Source organism: Protopterus annectens, chromosome 2.part0, assembly GCF_019279795.1.
Source record: "Protopterus annectens isolate FY-2018-M chromosome 2.part0, PAN1.0, whole genome shotgun sequence".
Classification (NCBI taxonomy): Eukaryota; Metazoa; Chordata; order Ceratodontiformes; family Protopteridae; genus Protopterus; species Protopterus annectens.
In genome coordinates this window covers 585,156,169-585,174,821 of record NC_056728.1, presented here as the reverse complement: position 1 = coordinate 585,174,821, position 18,653 = coordinate 585,156,169, and the positions used below count along the sequence as shown (strand labels likewise).

The 18,653-nt window shown below is 36.9% G+C and overlaps 1 protein-coding gene and 1 pseudogene across 14 annotated transcripts in view; one reads left to right on the top strand and one right to left on the bottom strand.

The window, feature by feature from the left end:
- LOC122793158 (transmembrane protease serine 11D-like) overlaps nucleotides 1–18,653 on the bottom strand; it is a 971,710-nt gene that overhangs the window by 845,987 nt on the left and 107,070 nt on the right. The window lies entirely within an intron of this gene.
- Nucleotides 1–18,653, top strand: part of LOC122792754 — a 115,435-nt pseudogene that overhangs the window by 23,470 nt on the left and 73,312 nt on the right.

Here is an 18,653-nt window from a genome sequence, read left to right as displayed (position 1 = left end):
ATTGTAGAAGGAATTTAAAAAATGGGGAAAAGAAATAAATAAAGAACAAAGGAGGGGAAGAAGTACGAGAGATGATACCAGAAATGCAATAATTTTAGGTGAGTGTAAGTATGGCGAATGTACACAAGCAGAAGAGAGAGGGTAGTCATGTGTTGGAAAAAACATTGGAAATAAGGAATGAAGGCAATGAAGCAATATCAAAAGAGAGGAACAAGTTCTGAATAAAATCTCAATCAAGAGTGACTGAAACAAGAGGTGATAACATATGCTGTAATATCAAGGAGAAGTTTGAAAATATTCTGTTGATAGAAGTGAGTGGATTATTCTTCTTGCTGCAAGAAGATGTAAACACAAATTGTAGAAAGGAATATCAAGAACTATATAATGACTATAGGAGGGAAAAATGTTGGAGTTGAGTTTATCAAACAATGACTGAAGCTGAGTATCTACTATATCATAACACTCAGCCTTGAAGACTTGATTAATTAAATTTCAGAAAATGTTCTTGTAGATCATCTTCTTTCGGCTGTTCCCATTAGGGGTCGTCACAGCGGAGCATCTGTTTCCATTTCTTCCTGTCCTCTGCATCTTGCTCTGTCACACCAACCACCTGCATGTCCTCTCTCACCACATCCATAAACCTTATCTTAGGCCTTCCTCTTTTCCTGTTACCTGGTAGCTTCATCCTTAGCATCCTTTTCCCAATATACTCAGCATTCATCCTTATGGACATTAAAATGTTAAAGAAAGTCAAGCATATACCTCTGTTTACATCAGTGCTGAGGTTGGAACACAGATTCCACACTTACAGAGTATGTCAAATGACCGTACTAAGAATCTGCTGACAGCTGAAAAGTGTTCATAAAGTCGGAGTCATGTATATGAATTGGGAGTTTATCCCTAAAATGATCAATATTGTAAGAATCACATTTGAAATGTTGTGCAGTTCTGTAAGAATGAAGATTGTAATAAAGTTAACTATCTCTTAACAGTCTTTTGGAATGAGTTAATGCCATTTTCAGCAAAATTTTTAGCTTCTCATTGTTAAATCATTGAACACCAAACATTATCTCTGCCTCTTATAAAGCGGTAGTGAATGGTAACTAAACCCCATCATTGATGTCTGTTAGAATATTGAACATTGTGTAGACATCCAGTAAATTTTCTTTCTATTCCCCTGAGCACAATTACATTAACTTTAGATTAGGGGAAAAAAAACGAACATTTTACCCATAAATTAGCCTACTATAAATGTAAAATATAGCCACTCCAGTAGTGTGTACTAATTTATGAAGTAAAAGGCTATGTGATTTTGTATTTAGGACAGGTATGCATGATATAGTCCTTATCATAATTATGAGGATAATAATTTTCAGTCCTCATAATTGCAACAGTCAGACTTTAAAGTATTCTTTTTGTTCAGTCCTACATTGCATTGCCCCCAGAGTTGGTCTATAAAAAATGAAAGGATATGTGGATGAAACCATCACAGATGCCATGAAGGTGGCTGTGGCACCCAGTATAAAAGACATTGAAGACAATCACAACTTTCATAATTATGAGGACACTAAACTTATATAGATAGATAGATAGATAGATAGATAGATAGATAGATAGATAGAGGATTATATGATGGCTGTTTGTCATGTAAATTGTTTGATAAACAAAACAGCAACTAAAGCATGTTGACCAATTATTATATTGCTAATACAACACAGTGACACTCAGTAAATCAAGAAAAGCAAACAGTTTTTTTTCTGATATACAACCCAAATCCCAATCACATTCACCTCAAATTTGTCTGAATAGTGGCAGTGTTATGGAAAGGGTACTTTTTTTAAATTTAAGATGCATGTCAGGGTTAGGGGAAGGGGCAGGGCTAAAGTTAGCACACATTACTAAGGAGGGTGGTGTGGCTTCCCCTAACCCTAAACACTTACAATCGTAAGCATATTACTCTATAGCTTTATCTAACCCTTATCTAAACCTAATCTGCATTCGCAACACACATGCGCGCGCGCACACACACACACACACACACACACACACACACACACACACACACACACACACACACACACACACACACACACACACACACACACACAGCCACCTACTATACATACCACTTACCTGTTTCAGTGAAACACACATCAACAAAACATCTGCTTGATAAACGGGACATTTGACCAAAAAACCCACACTTCTACCTGTTGACCAAAGCAACCATCTTCCAAACACACACAGAACCCCCATGCATAGACATACAGATAGATAGCAAAACAGATAGACAGCCAGGTATGGTTACTGCACAGGCTACTGAGTACACATCTTATCAAGGTGTAGAAGAGGTGTCTTTGCCTATCAAAATCACTGATCATAGATGAATGCTATAGTCAACTGACACAAAGTCACTCAGTCAACAATAGCTTATTTTGTGGAATTTGTAATTGGTCATGGTTGTGTGACCACGGAGTTTAGAAGCAAGGAGATGTGAGTGCTTAGGCCTAATATTACAGGTAATGAGGTGAATCCTCCACATGTCAATACATTTGTTCTGTTGGTATGGTTAACTGGGAAATATTTGTTGGTGTAAGAAGCAGTGATCTGTGTGATTTTGTGCAGTAAGACAGTAAGGCACACTTGTGAGAGAAGCATGTTACCACATTTTATCTTAGCTGTTTTAGGCATTTTTTGAGTTTGCCTGTAGAAGTGCCAAAGGAGTCACATGTTATAAATTTGTACAAGTTTCCTGGTTTACAGTTTGGCTGGGGTTCTGATTTTGCAGTTAGGTAAGGGAATGTATTTATGATTTGCTTACAGGTGGGTGTGAGTCACTGTTTCTTTTATTTTGTAGGCAGTATAGTCACTGATTGTACTAATCAGTTTTGTGTTGCTGTTTGCTTGCATTGCTTAGTGATATATATGTACATGGATCACTTTCAGAAACCCAAACTCTCACTTACCTAAAACCAAAAAGACTGAGATGAAAATCCCGACATCTCAGAAGACCGACTGCCCAGAACACTGACAAAACACTAATGGTAAGTAACTGATCACCCAACCTACAAACACACTAAAACCGAAGCACAGACCCCCCCAACTAAATATACCAACTCCAAGATCACACTACCGAGGAGATAAGGGGCAAAGGTCAGCATGCTGGTCAAGTGGTTACTTACTGTTAGTGATTTGTCAGCATTGTGGGCGGTCAGTCTTTTTTAGCATTTTGTATAATGCTAACTGGGCTCCCCAGATTTCAGTAATAGCTACTTACTAACCTAGGATGTAGCAGCTGCATTAGTTACTGAAACAGAGGCCCAGGAGTAGGAAGAAGATTGAAGAGTCCATGACAGTTAACTTTGGATTGTCTGAAACAAGTTCTCATGAACTATCCAGTAGCACATGAAGTGGAGACAAGATGTTACTCAGACATTTCTCAGTATGTGTGAGGAACGGTTGATCTTCCTATTCCACAAAACAAGCCAATGTTTCTAAACCAAATTCCATACTAGCCATGGCTCTATTACAATGGAAAGAAAGCTAACTTATGCACAAAAAAATCTCAAAGGCACAAACCAAAATGTATTTGAACAATCAGTTAAAAGTTCTTTGCAGACTACTTCCAATATTAATTTTGCTTATTGAAGGAAACCTAGCAATCATTCCAAGACTTTATATCTGCAACTTTAAGCTAGCCATTAAAACACCAGTATAGTAACCTGAAATCTTCTAAATGTAGGCAGCATAAAAAGAAATAACAACAGTTAGAATCATTTCTAAACACCAACTTGCCAAATATAGAAACTATAGCTGAATCATATATGAAAATCATAGCCTCACATCCATTTCTTTTCTGACTTCAGCTACACTTTCAATGCTCAGCTTGGAATTGTAAGAGGAGCCTCATACCGCCTATTTTAAATAACACTAGATATAAAATTCACTTCTTAGACCATTCCCATATCAGATTTTCATCCCATCTGATGAATAATTACACCATTGTCTAATTGAAATCAAAAACACATAGCAGTAGCCTACCACCATTCACCATCCTTCTATGATGAATTTAAACAATTAATAAACACAATAATTTCAGCTACCACTCACTATAACCTTGTGACTTGAATAGCTAAAAAGCCCACTAGCAAATACTGTATATAAATTCCTAACAAATCATGGTTTCATGCAAGTTCTTCAAGAAACCACAGGATGAAATCTTAAAACAGGTAACTGTTCCTTATCTGACCTACCACAAATGTTACACACATAAAAATGCACTCTTTATCCTTGAGTGGACATTGCCCATAGCACTGAGTATGATAAACTGTCCCAAATCCCACTCCCACTAATATAACTGACAAACAAAACACAATGTAACCTCACCTGGACAGCAGGTGCATTAAAACATTCTAATCTCCCTTCAGGATACTTTCCAATACTGTATAGGCTTTGTAAGCCAGTTCAGAAACAGTGGCTTACAAAATAATTAAAATCATTATTTGGCATCAGAGATGAAGTCTGGCACAAATAAGAACATTTCTGAAATGCTGGAACTCATTTTACATTGATAGAAGTCTGAATCCTTGACAAAAAAGGCTGTATGCAGATATAAAGCCATCTGCTATGACAATAAACTATCCTCTACTAGTCCAACCAAAATATTTATGTAGTCAATTAAATCACCTGACAGGACAGAAAGAAACAAAACACCCTACATCAAACAATACAATCCAAAGCTCTCAAGGTCATCTCTATTATAATGACTTTCTCTAGAAATTCTCCAGCTTTTCTCAGTTCCCATTTCCTTTAACAAACTTCCAACTATCTTCCAAACGTCTTACTTCCTTATATATCTGTGACAAAAGGGAAATACTGCCAGCCCAGCTATCTGGAATAGTGTGACAAAAGGGAAAGACTGTCAGCCCAGCTAGCTGGAATTTTATAAATAATTATATGTCATTTGTGAATATTAATATGATTTATATAAAAATGTAACAGAAGGAGATATTGCCAGCCCAGCTAGCTGTACTTTTGTAAATAATTCTATGTCATTTGTGAATATTGATATGATTCATACAGAAGTGTGTGTAAAGGTATAAAGTTGTTGTGTTGTGTCTTTCAGCTTTTCCCGGTTAGGGGTCGCCACAGCAGAACTCTGGTCCTAAAATGTCACCACAACATGCCCTGTTGGCTTACAATAGAAATATATATAAACTATTGTAATTGTGTAACTGTATATGTTTTAACAGTAGAAACTAGAACATAGAGGGTTAACTTGCAAAACTTCAAGAAAATAAGTTGAAATTAAATTGTTTTATGATTGTTCTAAAAAAGTTATCTCTGAGTTTCAGTTCAGTAGCAGACACAATGCCTAGAGCTAGAATGTTTTGCATTGTCTTGGAAGAGAACTAATTACTAGGTTTGAGATGCAGAAATGTTTTATTGTTTTATGACTTCCAGGATCTGCAAACATATGACAGATATGTTTTTTTCACAAGGAGATGTCTAATGCTACAAAGTGGGTTTAGCTTGGGAACTAAATGCCAGGTGACAAAAAGTGATGTCATCCAAGCTAACCCAGCAGTAATATTTGATATTAATTTAAGAATTCTCTCAGAGAGAGAGACTGGGCATTTTGTATTTTGTCTATGATCTAGCAAGAACATCCACTCATCACCACCTTCTGCACTGGTCTTGCTGTACGTTTTTAGGACATAATAACTCTTTTAGATTCAGATAGGAATATAGTAAAGTATAACGTAGATGTTTTGTTTAATTATTTGAGACTGCCCTGCAATGTTTTTTAAATATTTCCTGTGGCTTTGAACTCTGAAGTTACTGTGCTGATTTAGTGTGTATTGTCTTGTTCTTTTGTTATTACATATATTTAAACCTATGTTTGCGGTTGATATTTGTGAGACATATTTAAGCTCTTAGAGTACTTGCATATCTATATGGTGACACTGTATAGGACACTCCTAGATAGCCTTCCTCTTAGTCAGACTACCATTTGGATTATTAGTAACATTACACAGTAGGCTTGGACACCCTTTTTTAAGGGCCTTTAATGTAGCTGATAAAGAGTTGGCTGGTGGCAGCTGGAACTACATTATAGTCAGGGCAGAAGGGGGATAGCTAGTAAATCTGTGCCAGCCTTTACCATGTGTGTGCATGTGTTTGTATATAAATCATATCTCAAAGTGTGTGTGTGTGTGTGTGTGTGTGTGTGTGTGTGTGTGTGTGTGTGTGTGTGTGTGTGTGTGTCAGCGACTTGGGCAGGGACACAAAGCACTGGTTGGACAGAGAGGGTGCTAGAGGTCTTACCTTGGCCACTCAGCTGAGATCTCACCCATATAGCTGTGCCAGTTGGGAGTTTTATTGGGGATCTGGAGAAAGAGGGAGGAACCACCCTCAGACTGACTGTGATCTCTCTGTGCTCTTAAGGGAAATTGCACTTTACTTTGTGTGTACTTGTCATCCTCCCATTGTGTACATCCCCAACTGTTGCCAGTGGTGAAGATTGAGGCTTCCTGATTACTGGGCCAGTGCAGGGTCATCACAATACCCACTTTTGTTTCTGTTGTTTTAAAACAAAGGACGGTGGATCTTTAATCAAACAGCTATTATTCAGTTTTCCATCTAGATCCAATACTCTATAACCATCCTGAGTTAAAATACAGCAAATACAATATTGCCTACATTCTCCTGCATTATCTACAATCTAATCCTCTGTCAAATGTGCCCACAGTCTGAAAATCAACTACAGCAAATCCCCTGTGCAAAGTACAACCCCCAAAAAAAACAACAAATACTAGACCTCAGACTTCTAGTCAATATTCATAACTCCACCAAGTAAGACTATAGAAAAAATTCACATCCAAATAGCAGAATATCTGCAAGGTATACACACACACACACACACACACACACACACACACACACACACACACACACACACACACACACACACACACACACACACACACACACACACACACATCCAATAACCAACATGGATTTTGGATACCATGGCACACAATCACCATCCTATGGATTTTAACTGATGGCATCTTAATATGAACAAAGGCAGCTTACCTAGTATCATAGTTACTGACTTGAGTAAAGCTTTCAGTAAGATCAGTCATTCTGTATTGCACATCAACTTCTAAGTAATCACTTTTAATCCCATAGCCTCCAAATGGCCTATGAAGTACCTCTCTGATAGAAAATTCAGTGTAAAAAATGGATTCTCACTCCTAATTACCTCTCCATGGACCAGCAAGTGTCACTCAGGCATCTATGCTAGTTCATCTGCTATTCTTCTTATTCATTACCTCAAGGCCTACCACAACATTCCCTTAAACCTGCATGCTGCTGATGATATGGTCATTTATAGATGCAGGCCCTTTCACTCACTCATGAAAGTACAGCTAGAAAATAATCTTTACCTCCTCACAAAATGGTTTGCAGACAAGAAGTTAGTTCTGAAAACTATTTAAAAAAATAAAAAAATAAAGCAATTCTCATTGAGACCATGCAAAAATTAGCCTCTGATCAATTCATCTATCATATCACAAACTATAACAATCAAACAATAAAGGCAATTGCTTCATTCAAATACCTGAGTTTCAGGTTCAATGGTTAAAATTGCAAATGTACATTGAAAAAGTATGGACAAAATAATCATAGCAAACTTCACTCATTGCTTTTCTAATTTACACCAGAAACTGTAGAAAGGCCCTCTCAGATGGTGTAGAAAGTGACTTCCTGTTGAAAATGTCAGAATTTTGTAAAAACATAAAAGTGCCTCTAAGACAAGAGCAATGTAAATTATTTTTTTCAGACATTATTATTTGACATTTACATATCTAAAGCCAGTGCTGAGATCTAACTATTTGCAATGCTAAGCAACTGTCCCCAATTTTTTATGTTATTGTTGCATTTAAAGACTATTATCATATACATATTGTGCAATCTTTAAAATGTTTTGATATTAATGTATAATCAACTTATATAATTGTAGCCAAACTAAAAACTCTGTAATGTGTGTTCAGTACTATACTATACTACAGGGATGTTTAAAAGCTTAAATATTTGTTGGGTCTCATACTCTATGGCATTTTATCTTATAGTTATAGTATAATAACTCAATTCAGTAGCCTATGTAAATGCCAAATAATGCATCCACCTCCAACTTATGCCTTTCCTGACCCAAAACAATCTTCTCACTCCTACCCAGCATGGCTTCCGTCCAGGCCATAACACAATAACCGCTTTACTCTCTTTCCTAGAAACTGTCAATCAAGCCCGAGATTCAGGACATTTAGTTTCTACTGTTTTACTCGATCTGTCTAAAGCCTTTGATACTGTTTCCCACAAGCACCTTCTCTGTCATCTCTCAAACCTTAATCTCTCACATAATGCTTTATCCTGGTTCTCCAGCTATCTATCAGACAGATCACAGGCAGTCAAATGGAAGAACTCCATCTCTTCCTTCCTACCTACCCCAAATGGCGTACCACAGGGATCCATCCTTGGGCCAATGCTTTTTAACATCTTCATCAATAACTTTCACACTGCTATTCCTGATGCTAAAATCATTCAATACGCAGACTATTCAACCTTAGTCTGCTCAGCCTCAAACCTCTCTGAATTACTGACAAAAACCTAAACTGCCTTCTCAACAACTGAAAACTGGATGCGTCAAAACCACCTCTCTCTCAATGTAAATGAATCTAAGATTCTACTATTCCCTCCCACAAACACCCTCTCCTACGATAAAAAAATTTCAAAGTCTATAGTCAAACCAACTCACCTATAGAAGTAGTCCCCTCTGCCAAACTACTTGGCATTACTGTAAATGAACACCTCAAGTTTGATATTCATATTCAACAAAATATTAAGAAAACCCACCAAAAGCTAGGTATACTGTATAGGAATAATCACTTTCTCTCCAACTCTTCCAGGCAAACTCTGGCCTCGACTTATCTTCTTCCTTCCTTATTTTATGGAGCCCCTCTCCTAACCAACCTGTCCTCCTCTATCACTTCTAAACTACAAAACTGCTACAACAAAATCTCTAAATTTGCCTCTAAATCTAAAAATACTACCCATCACTGCCTACAATCCCTGAATTGGCTTGAACTCCCAAACTACCTAGACTATCTCCAACTCACTACTGCATATAAACTCATATTTCACCCAACAAAATGTCCCGCTCTAACTAACATCCTTCCCCCTTATACACCCAACAGAGCTCTCAGATCTGAAAATCAGAACTTAATTACTATTCATAAACCTAAACGTCCTGCTGGCCAACTTCTCCTATCTTTCTCACTAGGCAAAAAATGGAATTCCCTTCCCCATACACTAAGAACCATACCAAACTCAGAAAACTTCAAAACCCAACTATTCAAACACCTGTCCACTAAATGGAAATGTACCTGCCTTCACCCAACCTAATCCAAGGGGGTTCTCGCTCTGGTTCCAAAGCTCTACAACTCTCATAGTTATCTTCCTATGAGCCTATCTAAGCTCTCAACAATTTCTATAGCTTCTCTCTAAGCTGTCAATAACTCCTACAGCTACCCTCACACAGGCCAACCTTGTAAATATTGTAAATAGCATTCTACTGTTGATGTTTGTATGTAAAGCGTATTTACATTTTCTTAAAAGGTTTGTATGTAAACTGTTTCCACACCTAACACATATCTGTTTTCCTCAAATGAAACTGTATGATCCCTTCCGTCAAGCTTAATGAATTTGTTAACTATGCATGATATTGAATGCATTTATGAGTAACTATTCTACATAATATTATCTTTAATATTAACTATCAGTTGTATCTAAATGTATAATGCATCTTGGAGCTTTTCTCCCCAGGTCTCCACTGAAAATGGGTCAATTTGGCCCAGTGGACTTCCCCGGAAATCAAACTGCAAATAAAATAAATAAAATAAAATAAAATAAATGTTCTAACGTAACTACTTTCACTCTTTTCTGTGCTCATGGGCTGATCCTGAAATTGGTTTACATGGATCAGTATTCTAGCCATGTAAAACATTTAAACAAATACATTAACTAATGAACTAATTAATACAGCTTGACTTGACTAAGCCCTGAGGACTGTCACATGCACTTTTATAATATTTGGTACTGCCAAAAATGGAACAAATAAGCACAAAGCACAAATAAGGAACATTAAATAAAATAAACAGAAAATATGTAAAGGAAAATTAACTAAATTAAAAAGGCAACCAACCTATTTCTTAAAACAGAACTCACTTGCATTCTGTCTTTCTCATTTGTTGAACACTGACTTCAGTAGACTGGACACTGCAGATCATATTTTGACTTACTCTCCATTCTCCATAGGTCACATGGCATAATATGTCAAATGAGGCAGTCAGGACAGAAAAACACGAAGAGTCTGCTGATCAGGTTTTGGCCAATAGCAGCAATATGTAATATATGATTGCAGCTTTACCAAATTCTTAATAACAACTTATGAGGATACTTTGATACAAGAAATATCATTAGGTTAGGTTAGTTTTAATTTTCATGAAGTATTCATAAAATTGGCTATTTTTCCTTCGAGAGCTTCCCATTATGCAGACAGAGGTTAGTTAATACAACAAAGATGAAGACAATCAAGAGAATTTATAGTATCATCTCAGACATACAGCTTTTTTCCTCCTATAAGAATTTTCTTTGCCTTGAACAAGCAGATCTCCTCAATAATTTCACATATACGAATAGACAGTGTACATAAATTATGGAATTTGTTGTAGCTGTTCTGCCATACCCTTACCTTATGAATGCCGTTACAAAATGAAAGCAGTGCGTTTTACAAACACTACATAGCAATAGGTAGTCAGTGCTATTTGTAGACAACATAGAAGTGGAAGTGATTAACTGAACTTTGATCATATGTTGTAGTTTAACCCAAGATTATAGTACTGTGGGCTGAAATAGTAACAATCTGTGGGAGTATATTACAAAAATTAGGGGTGAAAGAGTAATCATTTATAGGAGTAGATTAGAAAATGTCACTGTCACGATGTATAAAATTATATAACATTGTTATACCTATCCCATCTACTCAGATAAAGTTTTTGATATAGATTTATTTGTAAGGTACATGCAAAAATCTTGTTACATCAACAATATTTTGTTCAGACTATAAGTTAACACAAGAGTTCAGCCACAGGTAATAAATATTTCTCAGTGTGAAATGTTGCCTTGCACTGGGGATGAACTACAGCAGTAAGTGGTAAAGATGTGTGGTCATTAAAATGAGAAAGTATGAGGCAGTTGACAAGCAGAAATTAGGACAGTAATATTTCATTTCATTCAAAATGTTATGTTACCCAAGGTTTATCTGTGGTAGATAATATGTATATTTTACTTTAAAGAAAATGATTACATTCCTGCCTATGTATGATATTTAACTACGGTGTTTAGTAAAGCTAGGAACTGAATGTTATATATATTGCAAATGAAAACTTTGTGCCTATACCGTTACTGTGGTATTACTAAAATAATGTTGCATTTTGGATGTACAATATTTGACAGTTTCTAGGTATAAAATAAGTGAAAGAATAGTGTTCTTCATTTTAATTTATTTTCTCTAGAAATACTTTTGAGCTGTTTCAGTGTACTTCCCCAGATATTAGGAGATGATGTGTGTCTGGCAGATGGAACAGAGGGATAATGCTGTAAGCTGTAGCTCCTGTGGTACAGGGCCGGATTCTCTTAGCCCTCATCTGTGTACTGAGTGAATTTGGGCAAGTCACTTAATCAGAGATTGTTCAAAGCTCACCGCTGAAAAGGGAATGTGTGTCTAGTGAATCTACCTGGTTAACAGATCGGTAATATTGTTACAGTTTACCCACTGGCAGATGCCACTGATTACAGGTGTTAGTTTATGTCATTAACAACATATTTTTTTTCTTGCATAAGGAGTATATGTTATCCAAAAGCAAACTAATGCTGAAATGTTCCTATTATCATTATATGCGTTTTCAGGATGGATCAGTGGACTACAGAACTGAAAAATAATGCCCATAACAGGCAACATGAATTTCCCAGTATTAAATATTGTTTGGGAAAGTATTTGCATGTAGCTATAGGGACAAGAGAGCAGTGCTTTAACTGCTGTTGCTGAAGTGCAGGCAGCATTCAGCACTGACCATATTTACTTCCCAGTCAACAACTTTCTTGTACGTTCCTCGTATTCCATTTCTGTTCTTCGTAGTATTTTTTCATCTTACAGTTTTGCCTTTTTTTTGTACTTTTCACTCTTCTATTTACTTTTTATGTTTTCACATACCTCTATTCTGACCAAATGCCTGCTTTTGTATTCCTCTCTTTTTCTTCCATTGTCTGCTTAATACATTTGTTCTGCATGGTTTATTTTATTTATTTTTGTTTGTTTGTCTGTTTGTTTGTTAACCAGGTAATTGGACTTGACATTGGACTCTTCTTGGTTACAACTCAGGCCAGAGGTAAAATAGAATGAGTAAAACTAAAACCACACATCATTGCTTGTTATTAAATAGGCTGAAAGTAAGTATAAATTAAAACAACAAACACAATTAAATAAATGAAAACAGTGAATGGAGACAGGGCTATGCCATTTTTATGTGTGAAGTAGGAGCAATGCAAAAAATGTTACAACAGTAAAATTAGAAAGAATAAGTATAATAAACTGATATGTGATATGACATAAACAAAGGTTTCCAAACAATGAATACATGTAATCTAATGAACTAGACAGTTAATATATCTTGTCTCTGAACAATGAAGCCTATAAAAACAGGCACAAATTCAATTAATTAATAGATGGCACAGTGGTGCAGTGGTAGCATTATCGCCTCACAGCAAGAGGTTCTCCGGTTCAATTCTCAGCTGGAGTGCCTTCTGTGCAGAGTCTGCATGTCCTCCCTGCATTCATGTGGGTTTCATCCAGGTACTCTGGTTTCCTCCCACGTTACAGATATGTGTCTAGAGCATTTCTCCCTGGGCCTCCGCTGAAAATTGCCTTTGTTCCAAGTCAGACTTTCCCAGTAAACAAATGTTAAATAAATAAATTAGAATAATTGCAGAAAGAATGAAAAAAAAAAAAACCAGGGCATTGATGGCAGAGATGATATGGATATTCTTCACCATTGTTATGGAAGCTTTGCCAGTTATTGGCATTTCTGAGGTATATCATTAATTTGTTTCGAAATATTGTGAAGTTATTCTTATTAAATATGTCAAGAAAGAAAATAAGTAAGCAATAATGACCAAAAGGGTGTATGTTAATTTGTAATTAACCCCCACTCTGGGGTGTTATGAGGCCTAATGCTGCAGTGTGTGTGTTCCCCCTTGTTAACATTTTAGCCTTTTTGCCCCACTACTGCTGTTTAGGATAAATGTGTCTAGTATTACCTTTGATATGTGCTGACATTAACAATAATTCCACTGTCTCACCTCATTTGAAAAATGTGTTCTTCATGTTTTAGTAGCATTTATAGGTTTAAGTTATTTTTTAAAAGTTCTCACATACTGTTATGTTTTAGCCGAGCAAATTAGTTTGGGTGAAAAGAGTGAACAGATGAAAACATTTGAAAAAGACACAGGGTATTATATTTAGACTACACACGACAAAAATAAGCTTCCTTGGGAGGTGCAACATATTTAAGGTGTTAGAATAGCACTGTTTTCATAGCATTTTTAATTAACTTAATAGACAAAGTTATGTAACCAGCAACTGCTCAGTACTACAGATTGTGCAATAGTTTAAATATATCATCTAATGGCATTTTTGTCAAGATGAACATTTTCGAAGAAAATCTGGAAAATCCCACTGAAATTGTCACTTCATGAGGAGTGACCATTGATTCCTTTGAATATGCAACACCTACAGAGCTGGAACCCACTGCCAGTGTTTCACATTTTTATTTTGTGACCCTTCCATTGGTTTAAATTTAACCATTGACCTAATTTTACACAATCTTGTCTACTGTTTCATTATATGTCAAGCAAAGTAGCACCCTTGCAACCTGAAAGGTGAACCTAGACAATTGTATGGGCAGCCTCGAATTCTCTTCCATACTATCCTGTCATTTGTTTTTGTACTTTTCATGTGTTAATCATCTAGTAGTCAGTGTTGTCCAGTGTATACAAATACAAGCATGAGTTTCAGCTACCTACACATTTAGTTTTGTACTATAGTTATTTATTCTTTAATACCTGTCATGTCTGTCTTTTTGTGTTTGTTTTTCTTCTGTAAAAGAGCTGACACTCGAAAATTTTGTTTAGATAGCACTTGTGTTAATGACAATAAAGTTTCTTTGAATTTGAATCTTTGAATCTTGCCCTCTTTTAGGATAGAAGGAAAGTTTTGATAAGGATTTTTGGATAGGCTTGAAATGGTCTGCAGACGGCTTGATTAGTACTTGCCTATGAACCTATAATAAGATGATTAGATATTGCCTGAAAGTTACTCTCACTCCACTAGTAAATATATGGACTTCCTAACTTTAGATTGGAGCACATTACTATGATCTTTATTTCAGTGGCCAGAGAATGTTGAAGTTTCGTATTGATGATGCCTGGAAATAATGAAAACCAGATCAATGAGATAAAAAGGAAAAGACTTAAGGCTGGCAGGCTTGATCAGATGAAGGAAGGCTTGCAGCATGTGTGATATGACCTGGAAGGAGGGTGAGGTAAGTCATGCACCCTAACACATTTACAGCAAACACCAAGTTGGGAAATGAAACCATAAAAAAGCCTGACAGTCTCACACTGACTATACCAGGAAATAAATAATTAATCCATGGTCATAATATCAAACTGGAAGCGACCCCAAATAAAGTAAAACATAGTTCCTGTAAACAGATTTGAATTACCAATCCTACCTTCATGAGTCAGTGCTGAACATTTCTATACTAGCAAGCAAGCCACTGCCAGATTTCTACTGCATTTCCACACACACACTCACACACACACACACACACACACACACACACACACACACACACACACACCAATGTTACAAAAGTGCAGACACATATGCATGTATACACTCACATTCATGCAGATGCATGAACACACAGGCACACACATTTACTCTCACACTTGTAGACATGTGCACATACGCTCACGCATGTACCCACTTACACACAAATACACTCACTCACTTACTCACACATTGATCTTGTGGACAGTTTAAATGACTGTATTTTCATTTAGTAGCATGCCTTTGGCATATGGGGGAAAACAAACCCAGCAGCCAAAGCCCTCATAGACACAGACGCTGCAGAAATGGCAGCACATCTAGGAGCCAGAGTGACCCAAAAGCTGAGGCAACAACTCTAAATACTGCACCATTGTACTGCCCCTGTCAGCCACTATAATGTCACTAGTCTGACTGGTAGTGGCTACCTTCTACATCCTAAATGGTAAGGCTGCCATCATACTTATATTGTCTAACCACAGTTATTAAATGTCCTCTAATTACAACTCATTCTAGAGACAAACCTATGAGTACAGCTCTTTGGGCATAATACAAAATGCAGAGGATATAGTGAACCATAATATTCTTCGAAAAAATATTAGGCTAAGATGTCAGATATGTTATTAACCTCCAGGTCAGCCCATGATATGCAGAATATATGTACATGAGCATCCTCACATGGATCACACTGCTACTGTGGTTCATAGGCATTTTAACTGTGCACCAAGAAGAGTGCTGACACACTAGTCATGCACACAACAAGCATTATGTCAACAGCCTGCAAGCATATCAGATATTCTCTAGAAATTATACTCCCACTGACAGTGTTACTGTGTGATCACACAGAGTGCAGTGTAAATCCCAAAGTATACACACATATACACACACACACACACACACACACACACACACACACACACACACACACACACACACACACACACACACACACACACGTACTACTCTGTATAATTGGTCTACAGACTTATGTATATACAACTGCATTCAAATACATCACCACAGCTGTGATGCCAGCAGAGAAGCGAAATATGCAATTACAGTGGATTAACCACCTTTGCTAATGCAGTACAGTTGTACAGCTCTTTTAGCGTTGCTTCAAAGAGTAACTGGAGGCTGAAAGCCTCATAAGATAGCCTGAATAGGTTGTTTAGCACAGAGTATCATCAGTGTCAATCATGAAGCAAAAGTCTACAATTGGTTAAGATAGGGACCTCCTCCTGTCTGTACTCCCTTCTGTCCAAAAGAGTGCTTTAAGGATCATCATTTGCTCATTTCCTGTTCCTAGTATTCTTTAACTGCACACCAGCTTATGATCCTCAGTCCCTTATCTTTATGGAGGCAGATGATGCACTAGTCTACAGCCCCCCCCTCCACACACAAACACACACACACACACACACACACACACACACACACACACACACACACACACACACACACACACACACACACACTCCATCACAAAAAGACCTAAACAATTATCAATCTGGCTCTCACAGAACAACCCCATCCTGAACACCAAATCTTAAAAGCTTACTCTTTAGCATAAGGCAAAAACTCTCCACTCCATAGCACCCCAAATTAGGCCATGCTACATAACGTTGGCAGACCCATATAAACTGCACTGCACTTTAAATATTTAGGCATAGAGTTTAATCCTTCCTTAAACATTCAGTTTCACATTATCAATATTTAATCTAAAGTAAATATTCTACCCTTCTGGGCCAAAAAGATATCACACTTTTCTCAGCATTAGGATTCAGGATCCCTTAATGCAACTCAAATACTAATTACCTATTTTTTGCAAAGGCTCAACAAAACAAAAAAAACACTTGAGTCTGTGAATTCTGACTTACCAGACTTTCATTTCTTCTGGAGGTTTGCTGTTTTCTATTTAGAACCTCCATGCCACTGTTTTTTAAATGTTTGCTTACCAGCCATTTTAATGGGACTATTTGTTTTGCCTTTTGCTAAAGTTAGATAAGGGACTATAGAACCCCATGGAAAACTTACTATGGCTGAAGAGTCATAAACACATTTCAAGCAATGAGTAGTAACTTGGGAAACATAGGAAAACAGGTTTCACAAAGCAGATTTCTTCTCACAGGCAGAAACTGAGGCCAAAACTTTCCTCATACTTTCACAATTAGCTAGGATAAATTTCAACATATTTGCTTGACTCAAAGCTGTGAATTCTAAAAACTAAAGATCCAGAATCATATACTTTTCCCCCACAGACTTATCAAAAGCCTTCCCATCCTTGTCAGAAGGAGAGGGATTAGTATTTATGGCATGTTTAACAGCAGCAGGATTCACTAAGGCAACAGCTGCAGAGTCAGGTCTGAGGTTAGTGTATAAAAGCAGAAAAGACTGAGGAGTTTTCTATAATCTTCCTGCTTTCTTTAGGGGCAGCAGGCTGACTGCATTTTCAGTTTTGGTTTTTATTCCCACTACCCTTCCTTGGCATTTGAGTTACCTCACTGTCAGGGAAATTAGAGGATTTAACAAGAAACATCCTCTAAGCCAGACAGAACGGGAAGATTAGATGAAGGTTCTGGAAATTCCACTTGTTAGAAATCAAATTATTTTTTGAGCAATTGAGAAAGATCACAATTTTTCCACTAATAAAACATGATTCATCCTGGAAATTGTCTCAGAAAAACACAATCCTTCACAGGGACCTTCAGATACCACACTCCTCAGAATATGAATCAGAAATCTGAGGAGACAAACCTACATCTGTCTGTTCACATTCCCCCTCAATTTCTTGAATCTCTTCAGGGAAAGAAGAATCATTTTTTTTCTCTTACTAGAAAGACATAAAAGAAGGACCAAGAGCCTGCACTAAACCCTAAGCTAAGATTAATAAATTACTCCTGTACAGAGTAACTGAAACACCAGAACACGTTTAGTTTTTTTTTTGTTTCTTTTTTACAGGAATCTCAGATGAAACAGACAGAGAATTGCCAAGAAAAAATCCTTAGGGCTGGGCATAGTGCACTATCCCTTCTCCATCTCCCAGGACCAGCAAGAGTGGCTTTTCCTTGCCCACTAAGTGCACAACAGCAGCCGCACAGGACACATCTGACTCTCAGTTCATGGTGGCTGTAGGGGCTACACCACAGAGATCTGAGGAACAAACTTTGGCAATAGTAGATTGAACCAAATGTGGCTAAGGCAACCTACTACCAGCCTACTGTGGTTACAAAGGCTGCTTAAAAATCATTTTCTTTTTGTGGTTGGAAGAAGGCATGGTATTTTTTTCCATGGTTAAACTGGAAAAAGTGCTTAATTCCCCTGAAAGTGTTTCAGCAATATTTAGTAAAACAGGTAAGATAAGTAACTTTTTTCCCAGAAAAACTCACAGTAAAAGCACTTTAACCACTTACCCTAGCCCCAAAAAGTAAAGCAACAACATTTTCTCCACAGAAAAATGTAGTTTTGAAAACATTGAACAACCTTTTACCACAGAGATAAAAAGTGATGCTCCCAATTAAATGTATACAAAAGTCACATGACAGTGAACAGAATGCTTTTTTTCTAGCTTGAAAGTTATTCAGTTATAGTTTTACAGATGAATAAAAAGTCACATGGAAGGTTTTTTCCCCAAAAGTAACTTATT